Below are 14190 nucleotides of genomic sequence, written 5' to 3' on the forward strand. Positions count from 1 at the left end.
AGTCACAACCTGCAGCTCCAACTCCGCAACAGCAACCTTTTCGATTTGAAGGTGGTAGTAGCAGTGGAAATAAAGGGTTCTTGCAAGCAAGAGGAAAACAGTTTAAGTCTGGGAGCAGTTCTTCGAGTTCCAGTGGTACGAAGCAGAAGTCAGGAGTGTTCTGCAACAGTTGTGGTGGAAATCATCCAACCGATCAGTGCCGAGGTGTATCTGGGAGGTGCCATATATGCCAACAGACGGGTCATTTTGCAAGGGTGTGTCCTCAGAGAAATACTGGACAGGCAAGAGGTGCAGAGTCATCACGATCAGTGGCTCAACCTGGAAGACAGGCCTCTTCTGTTCATTCTTTCCAGCCAGCACATCCACAGCAGCAGACTCGACCAGGTGGAAGTCAGGCAGGCAATCAGCCTCAGAGACAGCAGGCTCATGTCTTTGCTTTGACTGAGGAGCAGGCACAGGGAGCACCTGATGATGTGATTGCAGGTAACTGTTCTATTTCTGGTTATTCTGCTTATGTGTTGTTTGATACCGGTGCATCCCATACGTTTCTATCTGCCAAATTTGTTGCATTGCATTCTTTGCCTGTTGAGTCATTACCAGTTGTAGTATCTGTTTCTTCTCCTTTGGGGAGGGGTCTTATCTCGATTCAGATAGTAAAGAATTGTGTACTACAGTATGAGGGTAATGAGATTGAGATCGATTGTTTTGTACTTGGTATGTCTGATTTTGATTGTATTATTGGGATTGATATGCTGAATAAGTACAGAGCTACCGTCGATTGCTTTCAGAAGGTAGTGAGATTCAGAACTGAGATGGCTGGAGAATGGAAGTTCTATGGTAAGGGTTCACGTGCTAAGATTCCTCTTATTTCTGTATTATCTATGACCCGACTTTTGCAGAAAGGAGCGGAGGGATTTCTTGTTTATGCAGTGGATTTGTTGAAACCTAGCCTGAACCTGGCTGACTTGCCAGTGGTTAGTGAATTTGCGGACGTCTTTCCGGATGAGATTCCAGGATTACCTCCGTATCGTGAGATTGACTTCAACATTGAACTGATGCCTGGAACTGCACCGATTTCGAAAGCACCACATCGAATGGCACCAGTGGAATTAAAAGAGTTGAAAGAACAGTTAGAAGATTTATTGGCCAAGGGATACATTCGACCCAATGTTTCTCCTTGGGGTGCTCCAGTTCTATTTGTCAGAAAGAAAGACGGTTCAATGAGATTGTGTATTGATTACCGGCAACTGAACAAGGCTACGGTAAAGAACAAATACCCTTTGCCTCGTATTGATGATTTGTTTGATCAGTTGCAGGGTTCTTCTGTGTATTCCAAGATCGATCTGAGATCTGGATACCATCAGCTGAGAGTTAGGGATTCTGATATTCCTAAGACTGCGTTCAGAACCAGGTATGGCCATTATGAGTTTATAGTTATGCCGTTTGGTTTGACGAATGCTCCAGCTGTATTCATGGCTTTGATGAATCGTGTGTTTCAGAAGTATCTCGATGATTTTGTGATTATCTTTATTGATGATATTCTGATCTATTCCAAGAATCTGATTGATCATGCTGAACATCTAAGAACAGTTTTGAAAACCTTACGAGCCGGGAAATTGTATGCTAAACTTTCGAAATGTGAGTTTTGGCTGAAACAGGTTGTCTTTTTTGGACATATTATATCTGGAAATGGTATTTCTGTGGATCCAAGTAAAGTCGAAGCAGTGATCAATTGGGTTAGACCGACATCTGTTCCTGAGATCCGGAGTTTTATGGGATTGGCTAGGTATTATCGTCGATTTATCAAAGATTTTTCCAGTATTGCGAAGCCAATTACTCAGTTAACTCAGAAAAATGCTCCTTTTATCTGGTCTGAAGCTTGTGAATCTAGTTTTCTTGAGTTGAAGACACGACTGACCAGTGCACCAATCTTGACGATTCCTTCAGGTACTGGTGGTTTCACTGTTTACTGTGATGCATCTCATCGAGGATTAGGGTGTGTTTTGATGCAGCGAGGACATGTGATTGCTTATGCCTCAAGACAGTTGAAGCCTCACGAAACCAGATATCCGATTCATGATCTTGAATTGGCCGCCATTGTATTTGCTTTGAAGATTTGGCGACATTATCTGTACGGGGAGCAGTTTGAGATTTATTCTGATCACAAGAGTCTGAAGTATCTATTTTCACAGTCAGAATTGAATATGAGACAGCGGAGGTGGCTTGATTTGCTTAAAGACTTTGATTGTGAGATTAAGTACTATCCAGGGAAATTGAATGCGGCAGCAGATGCACTCAGTCGAAAGGTATGTTCTTTGTCCTTATCGACGATTGGTGTATCGAATTTGATTGAAGACTGTTGTCTGTCTGGGTTAGTATTTGATACGAATTATCAACCTCTTCGACTCTATCAAATGCAAGCTGAACCAGCTTTATTGGTAAGAATTCGAGATGCTCAGAAACTTGATCAGAATATACAGAATTCGATTGAGAAAGTCAGATCCGGGCATGTATCTGAATACCGGGTTCGAGATGATCTTCTTTATGTTCACAATCGCCTTGTAGTGCCTGATATTTCTGATGTGCGACAACAACTACTGACAGAGGCGCATTGTAGTCGTTATAGTATTCATCCTGGAGGTAGGAAGATGTATAATGATCTGAAGACTCGATACTGGTGGAAGCCAATGAAGTCTGATATCACTGAGTTTGTGTCTCGATGTTTGAACTGCCAACAGGTGAAGGCTGAAAGGAAGAAACCGCCTGGTTTACTTAAGAGTTTATCCGTGCCAGAATGGAAATGGGATCATATTTCCATGGATTTCGTGATGAGATTACCTCGATCTTCTAGAGGTTATGATGCTATCTGGGTGATTATCGATAGATTGACGAAGTCTGCGTGTTTTATACCTTATCGTATGACGTACAGACATGATCAGATGGCAGAAATTTATGTCCGTGAAGTTGTCAGATTACATGGTGTGCCGAAGTCTATTGTATCAGATCGTGATCCTCGATTTACATCTCACTTCTGGCATAGCTTACAGAGTGCTTTGGGTACTCAGCTTCGTTTGAGCACAGCTTATCATCCACAAACAGACGGGCAGTCTGAGCGTACCATTCAGACATTGGAGGACATGTTGAGAGCTGTAGTGCTTGATTTTGGCACGAGTTGGCAAGATTCATTACCTCTTTGTGAATTCTCGTACAACAACAGCTATCAATCGAGTATTGGAATGGCTCCTTTTGAAGCTTTATACGGAAGAAAATGTCGATCTCCTTTGTACTGGGATGATATTTCAGAAGTACCCGACACTGTCCCTGATATGATACGTGATCTGACTGATCAAGTGAAGCTTATTCAGACAAGAATGAAGACAGCTCAAGATAGACAAGCGAAATATGCTAACATTCGACGTCGACCTTTGTCTTTTGATCAGGGGGATCGAGTATTCCTGAAGATTTCTCCTTTCAGAGGTACAGTCAGATTTGGCAAGCGAGGGAAGTTGTCTCCACGCTACATTGGTCCGTATGAAATTCTGGAGAAAATAGGCAATCTTGCCTATCGATTAGCTCTTCCTCCGGCGTTATCTGGAATACATGATGTCTTTCATGTATCAATGCTTCGAAAGTATCTTTCTGATGAATCTCATGTACTTCAATCTGATGAAGCTGAACTTGACGAGACTTTGAGTTATTTTGAAAAGCCGATTCAGATTCTTGATCGTAAAGAGAAGCAACTTCGTACGAAGAATATTCCGCTTGTGAAGGTTCAGTGGAGTCGTCATGGTATTACAGAAGCGACTTGGGAGACTGAATCAGATATGAGACAACGATTTCCAGAGTTATTTTCTTGATGTGAGTCTCCTTTAGTTTTCTGTTATCTGATATCTGTGATATGATTTGTTGATATTACTAAGATTTCGAGGACGAAATCGAGTCTTAGTGGGGGAGAATTTTAACGCCCGAAATTATTTAATTTTAATCCGAGAATAATTAATTTGGGAATATTTGGAGTTTTGATTTAAATTCTAATATTCTTAAATTGATTAGGATTGAATTTGAATGAATTGAGTAATTGAGGACTGAATTGCAATTTTTGAACTCTTGAGGGGCTAAAGTGCAAATTGTATTTAACTTATCAGAATTGAAGTTGTTACTCAGCATGTGCACGTGTCATTGGAAGCAATTTCATCAGATTCTTCAGCCAAGGAAAGAAGGAAAACCGAGAGCAAATGTCAAGAGAATTTCCAATTCATTTCTTTGTCTTCAAATCTTCATATCTTGGGCTACGATTATCCGATTTCGATTCCGAAAGATGTTTTGGAATCCTCTCGCCAAGACCTTCGATTTGATGTAAGTATCTTCTTTGTTCATCAAGGTTTGGGATTTCGAAAATGGCAGATATCAGATGTTGGTTTTGATTTGGTGTTGTTGAGCTTCTAGCTTTGTTAATCTTGAAGTTTGATTGAAGCTTGAGTTGTATATCTTGTTCTTATGCTTTCTTAGCTGTGATTCAATCTATACACCTGCTGATATGTTGGTTTAGAGGTTGAATAAGTGATATGAATGTTTGAAATGATTTAGAGATTTGCGGGAATCGCCGAGTTATACCGAAATGCTGTCGAATTCTTGAATTGAAGTGATTTGATATTGTTTTTGGCTTTGGAAGTTGCTGAACTATTAGATAATGGTTCCTTGTTTGTTATGCTATTGTCTCAGTGCATAAACAGGGCAACTCAACTCAAGAACGTCGACTTCGAAACCGATAGAAGATTGAACAAGGTTGGTAGAGTTTTCTTTGGAATTCTTGTTGAAGTTTGGGGTTGATCTTGAGCAGATTTTGAGTTATGCTGGGTGTGTGATCTTGTACAGATTTTGACAAGTTTGAAGACCTTCTAGACATCACATTTGAAAGGTAAAAGTGGACTACAATTTGATTGGGATTACAACTCGAGATGGTTTGTATCGAGTTCCCTCAATTCACATACTTGTTTGTTTAAGTGCTCTTATGTGCTTTCTTTTGATTACTTGAATAAGTTCTTGATATAATGAATGCCCTGATTATGTTACATGTTGCATTCATCTTGATGACTTATTCCTTTGAGTTTGAAATGAACGGACACGTTCGAATAGACGATTTGAGGGATTGTATATGTATGGCCTGGGTGGTTGTTTGAGCCTAGCGTCTGAGCTACATATATAATGGTTTCAAATTCTAGAGGAGCAAGATAGTAGCCCCACCTCGATAGGGTGTGTCGGTGGATTAGCTATGATATCTTCTTCTCGGGATCCCAATTGATGAATGATGAAAAGAACCTTGTTTTGAAAGCATGCATTGTATTTACTTCTATATCATGATGGTGATATTGATTATGCATGTTTAGTTGCTTTTACTGGGAAATCTATTTCTCACCGGAGTTATCCGGCTATTGTTTTGTTGTATGTGTCATTGCAATAGGAGGAAGTGGAACCGGGCAAAGGCGGACTTAAAGAACAAGGGATGAAATCGATATAGCGTGAGGATCCGAGTTAGGAGTTATGTGTGCTGTCATGAAGTTTAATGAGTCTTAATCATGATCATGTTTAAAGATACTTGTACAAGACTTGTAGATGATCTAGTTAAGGTCTTGTTGTTGTAATTAGAGCTTGAGAAATGATGTAACTACTTGATTCCATCAGGATGTATCTTGATTTTGATATATGACAATGATCTTGCATGTTTATGATATTATGTTGATGTAGTAAAGCTTTGGATTGGTTTATTACTAGCATTGAAAGCATGTTGGAATGCATGGTAGTTGTTATGCTTGATTTCATCATGTCTAGACTTTGGTAGGAATTGATCTTGAACCAAATATGTGCATGATGGAGTATTTGACAGCAACAGGGAAATGTAATTTTTTTTCTGCAGCATTGGCTGGAGCACGGGCGAGCCCCTGCTCGCGCGCGCGCGAGCCAAGTCGCGACCTTCGAATTTGGAGGCCGGCGCGCGCGCGAGAAGACCTGCCGCGCGTGCGCCGTGTAATATGTTAGAAAAAAAAAATTTTATTCTTTTGTTTAGACTTTGATTATTGTCTAACATGATTTAATAATGATTAATGAGATTAATGAGAGATTAGAACTCGGGTCATCACAATATATTTCCTCTTTGGCTTGAGGTTGATTCTATGGCTGCTCTAGCCATCATTGATGCATATGCTACTAGCTGGAATCTTCATCATTCTTTGACGCAAATTCAAGGAATTCTTCACCACTTTCAGGTTCGAAAATCTCATGTATATAGAGAGGCAAATGCGGCGGCAGATGAGTTGGCTAACATGAGATTAACTCTTGGATCGAAGATTCTCCATCCAGCGAACATACAGTGGCGTCCCAAAGGAATTTGCAGATGGAATGATCCGGGCTACCTTATATTAGAATTAGAGAGTGTTCTGTCAATTGAATTTTTGTAATTTTTCGAGTGGTTTTGGCCTAGTCTTCTCTCATGTATTGATTTTATTTCATCTAATAAATGGGTAGGGGTCCGCTTAACCCCGCCACAATCGACGGTTTTATTAAAAAATATATCTATATATATATATATATAAATATAGATAACACAAGTTTTAACCAAAAAATAAAATAATAATAATAATAATAATAATAATAATAATAATCTCTACTATTTTATAATAGTTGAAACCCCTATAGAAACTATTTTCTTTGATTTGACGTGAGGACACCAAATTTCTTTCCTGTTTTACCCTCCAATAAATTTTTCACTATGTCATTAACTGCAGGAGAGAGAAATAGTTTTCTCATCTATACCTGGTTGTGTTTTTTTTTTTTTCTATTCATTCCACCATCAACTTTAATTCATTTTTTTAATAAATACATATCTAATTTTTTTTTTCATTTGTAAGATCATCATGTATTAAATTATATATATAATTTTTTATATCAATTTTTTTTGTTACACATGCATCTCGCGGATGCGTGTGCCCGACCGCTAGTCATAATAATGACAACAACGCCCACCCCACGTAAGGCTTTGATTTGTCATACAAATTTCTTTGGGTTTTTTAACTGTTTACGGTACAATACCAAAATTTTTTCGTGAATAAATCAAAATATGATATCATCTTTTTCTAATGTATCACGCTCTCTTGCAGGGCGTGATTTTAATTGAAATCACGCCCTGCAAGAGAGCGTGAATCTGGCAAAATATATATATATATATATATATATATATATATATATATATATATATATATATATACTTCAAAGTTCAAATCACACAAGGTGATTAAAAATTTCATAAAATCAAAGTCATGCCTTCTCTATTTTATATTTATTTTTAAATCTTAATATAAAATTTATTATTTTTTATTCTTAATATTATTTAATCATCATTACATTATACACATAGAACACATAATGTAAATTAATATTAAAATTAAACATATTATTTTTAATATTTTATGAGATAGTAGTAAGAACATTATTACTGTAATTATAGGGGTGACATATCGTATCGTACCGAAAAATATATACCGTAACGTATGTCGTATCGAAAATTATGGTATATAAATTTTTTATACTGATATCGTACCGAACATTTTTCGGTAAATCAAAAATTTTTGTACATATAACTAGCATACCGATTATATCGAAATTTGAAGGTGAACCGAGATTTTGGTACGGTATCGGTATATACCATTTTATACCGAAAAAAACCATATAAGTTGAATCCTGACTTTTCGTGATAACAAAACAATATATCATTTTTATAGTATGACCGTCATTCATATGTAAAAACAAGAACAACGTCTACCGGAAGATGTCAAACGATCTAATCACATCAACCGACTGGAAGATATCAACTGACTTACAGATATCAGCCGACTCCATAATATCAGCTGATCCTCAGACTTCAGTCAATCTTAGATATATTTCATCAGAATGAACGTCAACCGGAATACAAGTCTCAAGGATATCTACCTAGTTCATAAAGATAAATGCTTAGTAATGGATCCTTGACAAAACAATTTAAATGCGTAAGGACAAAGCATTTAAGGTGCCGTCTGACAAAGCTCGAAAGGCCATTAATAGCATTTATTATTCTGACATATTGAATGGACATTAAATAAGCTTCAAGGACAGATGTTTTGAAGATGAACAGACTTTACTCCACAAAAAGAGAAATATTGTCTACTCTATATCTTCCAAGAAAAGACGCTTCTTACCATTGACAAAAAGAGACGTTGAAGATCGAGATATGAAGAAATCGAATCCATACAAGAGAGAATATACGGAAATAATACTATCAAAGCATCTGAGCACTCAAACTGTTTTTCAAAACATTCTACTGCTCTTTCAACCACCCTTCGCTCCAACAGAACACATCTGATCTTCTAAGAGATCTATTCAAAGGTTACTCAAATCCAAACTATTGTTTGAAGAACACTTGCTACATTCCAAGGATTTGAGATTCTAAGCTTTTGAAAGCTTAGCCAGTCGTCATCATCTACCGAAGAAGTTTGATAAGAACTTAGTGATCTTATCATTGTAAATCTAGGAGTTCCACTTTAGGCAGTAATAAGTCTTAACTTGGATCGGGTGTATTACAAGACGTTGTAATAGCCAAAGTCTTCTAGTATATCCTTCCCGTGAGGAAGAAGGGGCTGAACATTCATAAACAATTATGTGCACATTTACATTACTGCATCACATCACATTTTCACTATTATCACCTAACTTAATAAGAGTCATTTTTCGCACTATTTTAGTAGCTCTTATTTATCTAGAAAGCTGCAAAAAATCGGTTAAGTGAACTATCATTTGCTTAAAATTATCGCATTAAAGCATAAAATTATTATTATGTGTATTCACCTCCCCCCCCCCCCTCTACACACACTACCGATCCCCAACAATATATTTTTTTATAATTTATAAATTTATTGGTTAAAATATTATATATTTTTAAATTTTTATATATTTTAAAAAATGGCTTAAAGTTGACAAATTTATATTTGTGGCGCACACAAATAGTAATTGACAACAATAGTACCACAAATGTAAATTTGCCAACTTTAAACTATTGACTCTGAAATCTGTCTGATGTGACACAAAACCTAACTAATTAGAATCAACAATAACAGTAGTATAATAACAACAACAACAATAATAATAATAATAATAATAATAATAATAATAATAATAATAACAATAAAAATAGAGACAAATATAAAAATAATAATAATAATAATAATAATAATAATAATAATACAATTACAACGATTAATTACCTAAAAATAACAACAAATTGAATAATAAGTAAAATAGTTATAACAATCAATTGAAATTATAATAATTACACTAAAAATAAAAAAATATTATACATATCTCGATTGAATATTTGAAATTAATTTTCTCTGCATTAAAAATATCGGTAAAACGAGCATTGACATTATAGATTTAATTTAACATCCCAAAAATTTATTCATAACTCAATTTGAAATTTAAACTAATTTTATATTTGCCAAAATTAATCAAAATAAAAAAAATAAACTATTGATATCTATCAATAAAGTGATCTCCTTGGATGAGCTAACTAGTCGAGCTAATGAAACTCCTCCAACGGATGATGAGCTACTGCTGACCTGAAACCACGAACAAGAGTGTTAAGGGGGGCCGAAAGGTGTTCCGGCGTATCGCTTCCGACGCTCAAGTCAGATGCTAGGATAGCGAAATATAGAGAGTGGTGGGTGCACTCGAGTGAAAATTGGAATCTAAATAATGAAAGTGAACCTGGTATTTATAGGAGAAGGCTCTGGATTTAGCGCTTACCTTTCTTATCAAGAATCCAAGAATCCCGAGATCACAATCCCGAATATCTAGGCTGAGATCTTGCCCGAATCTTGTCTGAAAAAGGAAACATTAACATGCACATTTTATCCGAATTGAACTGGCATCATCAAGACACTATACTGTTGCTCTCTATGGAGTCATGGAGAGTGGTGAGTGAGCTATTGCTGATTTCCCGAGTTTACCATAAACAATTGATCCTAACATCTTAGCTAACTTACTGAGGTTGCTGAGCCAATCTGTTAAGCTAGCTTCCTGCTGACCCTGAGGCCGAGTTGAGCTCCCGATATCCCGAGGCCGAGCTTCCGACCTAACCTAAGAAGTATGGCGAGGGGCTTGGCCAAGCTCCCGAGCTCCTTACCCGACCTGGGAAGTATGGCGAGGGGGCTTGGCCGAGCTCCCAACCTGACCTGAGAAGTATGACGAGGGGACTTGGCCGAGCTCCCGAGCTCCCGGGGCCGAGCTCCCGACCTGACCTGAGAAGTATGGCGAGAGGGCTTGGCCGAGCTCCCGAGCTCTCAAGGCCGAGCTCCCTACCCAACCTTGGAAGTATGGCGAGGGGACTTGGCCGAGCTCCCCGAGCCAATCCTGGTTGGATATCAAGAACCTTCAAGCTTAGGGTCATCAATGAGCTGAGCTAATTTCCTCCTCTGAGTATCAACTATGAATTGAAATTTTTCATGATCATAAAAAAAAACCACAAATTACAGATTTTGTAACACTACAAGAAAAAAGCATAAACACAACACTTAAAAGACAACGCTTTTTATAAAAAGCGTTGTTTTTTTTAATAGACAACGCTTTTAGTTAAAAGCATTGTGTTTTTTTTATTTATAAAAGACAACGTTTTTTTATAAAAGCGTTGTCTATAAGCATTTTTTATCTGTCAAATACAACGCTTTTGAAAAGCGTTGTCTATGAGCGTTTTTTTTTAAATTACAACAACGCTTTTTTGAAAAGCCTTGTCAATTTGCATCTTTTTTTTAATATATATTACAACCCTTTCCTGAGAAGCGTTGTTCGTCAGCCAAAGAAATATTTATCATATTCATTCACATCCTCTCATTCTTCCTCTCTCGCTAATTTTCTCTCTCTCAAAACCCTAGTTCTTTTTTCTCCTCTCTGTTCTCGGTCATCTGCGTCGTAGCATCACATCCCACCATTCTTCGTACCCGCGTTGCCGCTTAACCATCCGAGAGTTCATTACGATGGTATGTACGCTTTCAGTCTGTCTCTGAAGCTCAACCCTAAACAGGCCCACCTTCTTTAATTGAGCCAGATTCCCATATGCGCGACGAGAGTGCGGAGCCCAAGCACGAGGAAGAGTTTGCGATTGTTATGAACCCCGTAAACACTATTTTTGGTGAGTTTTGTTAATCATTTTTTTTTCTTCCTGATCGATCTATTTTTTGTGGCTCTGTTCGCGAATTTTTTGCTCTAGATTGGTTCTTATGTTTTTAGATCTCTGTTTCTGCTCGGTGTATGTGAATTCATGAGTTGGATGATTCTACGACTTCGTTTCTAGAGACATGAGTTTATTGTTTAGGCAATGAAATAAGGATGTAGGTGTAGGTTTAAGCTTCTTTTGGTTCATATGTTTTGATGGAAATAAATCCCTAGAATAGAATTACTTCTCGATTTAAATAGTTGTGGCAAATGATTTGTGTTGTCTATGTTCATCGAGTGAGTTAATTGGTAGATTTATCGAGGTCTTCGAATGCACATTATGTTATTAGTCTCTTATTATTACGGTTCTTAGTCTGGTTTCTTAGCCTTTTGAGTCGACAGGTTTATGGTGTATAAAGTGCTCAAGATTATGGATTTATGTGTGTTTACTGTTGTTATGAAGCGCCAAATGAAGCAGCCTCCTTTGATGTTCAATGGAGTTTGCAAGCTGTGGCTGTTCCTTCTGGTGGACTGGGGTTAAGTCTCAATGCTACTGTTGCCATGTGAGTTCTCAAATTTTCTTGATTTTTCTGTTTTTTCAAGAAATTAAAAAGCAATATTTTAATTTTCTTTCCGGATATTTGTTTTGAGTTTAAAGTTTTTTTACCAAAGATGAAAATTATAGATTATGAGAATGAGTTTCTGCTTTTGTTTACTATGATAGGAATTGTTCTTAGAAACCAAAGCAAATAACAGACAAAGACGCTTGAATTATGCTTGTTTGTAGAGTCAATTGACTATTTTTGGCAGGTTTTAAAGCACTTTTTGTATTATGCATTTGCCCTTTTCTTGTACAGATTTATTCATTGTCTGGATATGATGAAATGCTGGCAAATAGCATAGTGGAAAAGTTCTGCTATGAAGACATACTATTTACTTTCAAACTTTGTTTGTCTGCATATGTTGATAAGTTCATATGCTAGGTTAGGTCGCTGGTGAGGAGATTTTACCAGCCTCAGAGCTACAAGCTGTTTGTGAGTAGATGTGTAATGCCATTTGAATTTGTGACTACTTCTGTTTATAGTTATTTGGTTTTGTTTCTGCTGTTTTCAGTATTTGAAACTGACTCACCTTCTTAAAATATTTAGCACCAGCTCATTTTCTTTCTTTGCAAGTGTTCTTATTTCAGATTTCTGCTATTTATAAATTTAACATGGCTGGAAAGCCTGCAGTTGTTATGCGGGTCGTTGATAGTGTATGACTGACAATCTCAGGCCTACTCGTGCTGAGGCAACTGATGTTGCTAATGCTGATTTGGATGGTTAGTCTCTGGTTCTTGCCTCAATTAATACCACTTTCTTTCATTGGCATTTATGTTTTTGAGGTTTTGATGTTTTATTCAAGGGATATGTTGAACGGGTTTGTATTTTGTAGATCATTATTATGCATGTTTGTTCTAACCATTCTACTTTATTTGTCGATGTTTGAGCTTGTCTATTTTTGAACTGAACAAGGTCAACACGAAATGATCATATTTCATGATGTGATGCAATTCTTCTTGGTGCTGAAACCTTACGTGGACTATACCCTGTCGAAACAATTTCTGTTGTTGGCAAAATTTGTGCTGAGGTAAGACCTTATATGCGTGCTGCCACTGACATTTAAGTTACGTCCATTTTGTGGTTTTATATAAGTTGATATTTCATTAAGTCCCATCTCCCTCTTATTTTATTAATTTCTGGGTTGGGAATGTTTGTGCTTCAAGCTCTCAATTTCAAGAGTTTATAAAATACTTTTTCGTGCACACTACTTATTAACATTAATGTTCTGTATTCTCAACAACAACAAAAAAATGGTTCTGTTGGTAACTTTTAGTGCCTTACCAAACCGTTTAAGCACTAGCTAAATATATTATCCTTTTTCCACATTAATTCCCAGGCAAAGAAGGTATTCAATCGAGAGCCGAGACCAATACTTCAAGAGAACCATAAAATATGTTGGTGAACCCATGACTCACTTGGAATCCATCGCTTCCTCGGCGTTAAGAGTGAATGTTATAGAAGGATGAGAAGAAAAAAATATAGAGAATGAAAACTGATTAGATAAATTTTGTTGTTGAATTGCTAATTTAAGCATATGCCTAGGATTTAATGAATAAATTTCTGCATTTCATCTTTAGGTTCGAGCGGTGCTGAAAGTGAAGGAATCTGTTATCATATGCTTTACCTTGTCTGTAAGGGCAGCAAGGTTCAATATATATTCTGAATGAATCCACAATTAATATCCTGAAATGTTGTGAAACTACTGTTCGAATTTGACTTCACTCTATCTTGTTTATGCAGGTTGATAGCAAAGTATCGACCGACCATGCCTTTTTTATCAATTGTCATTCCTCGGCTCAAAGTCAAGACAAATCAACTGAAGTGGAGTTTTAGTGGTTCATTTTAGGTATGTCCTCAACTCGCTTGAAAATTATTGTTATTGGAATAAAGGTCGGCTGAAAATATTTACGCCAGTTCAGTGTTCTTGTAACTTTTCTGTAACATTATTTCAAATAGTTCTTATCCTTCTGTCTGAATCTCGTTCTTTATCCTGCCTATTCTCTTTCGTGACACAATTTTTTCTGGGATCTGAAAATCCACCCCTATGCCAGTTTAGTGTTGTTGTAATCTTTCTTGATGTGATGTTGTCTATTATATATAAAGTAGTAATATAATGTACTGCTAAATAAATTCTTGTAAGTTGTAGGCGATCCTTCTGTGCAAGAATTTGAAGGCGGACACTTGGTTTATGTGGCAGCTGGAATAGAACCGTATAGGGTTATCGAAACTTCAATCAAGTATGACTGCTAATTTCATGTTCGCTTGACCAATATCAATGCTAGTTTTTCTTTTAATTAATATTCGATGGAGATTTGAGAACTTGCAGTACATGTTGGCAGGCACATTATGTGGG

General features: G+C 36.9%; 1 long non-coding RNA gene and 1 pseudogene across 1 annotated transcript; both read left to right on the forward strand.

The window, feature by feature from the left end:
* The first annotated feature begins 4000 nt into the window (after positions 1–4000).
* LOC140878271 (uncharacterized) lies at positions 4001–5558 on the forward strand. Its single transcript, XR_012149323.1, has 4 exons — positions 4001–4356; positions 4723–4785; positions 4876–4918; positions 5462–5558. It is a non-coding gene; the product is annotated as an uncharacterized lncRNA (long non-coding RNA).
* Positions 5559–12448: 6890 nt separating this feature from the next.
* Positions 12449–13683, forward strand: LOC140879681 (pyruvate kinase 1, cytosolic-like; annotated as a pseudogene).
* The last annotated feature ends 507 nt before the right edge of the window (positions 13684–14190 follow it).

This window comes from Henckelia pumila, chromosome 2 (genome assembly GCF_033568475.1).
Source record: "Henckelia pumila isolate YLH828 chromosome 2, ASM3356847v2, whole genome shotgun sequence".
NCBI classification, from domain to species: domain Eukaryota; kingdom Viridiplantae; phylum Streptophyta; class Magnoliopsida; order Lamiales; family Gesneriaceae; genus Henckelia; species Henckelia pumila.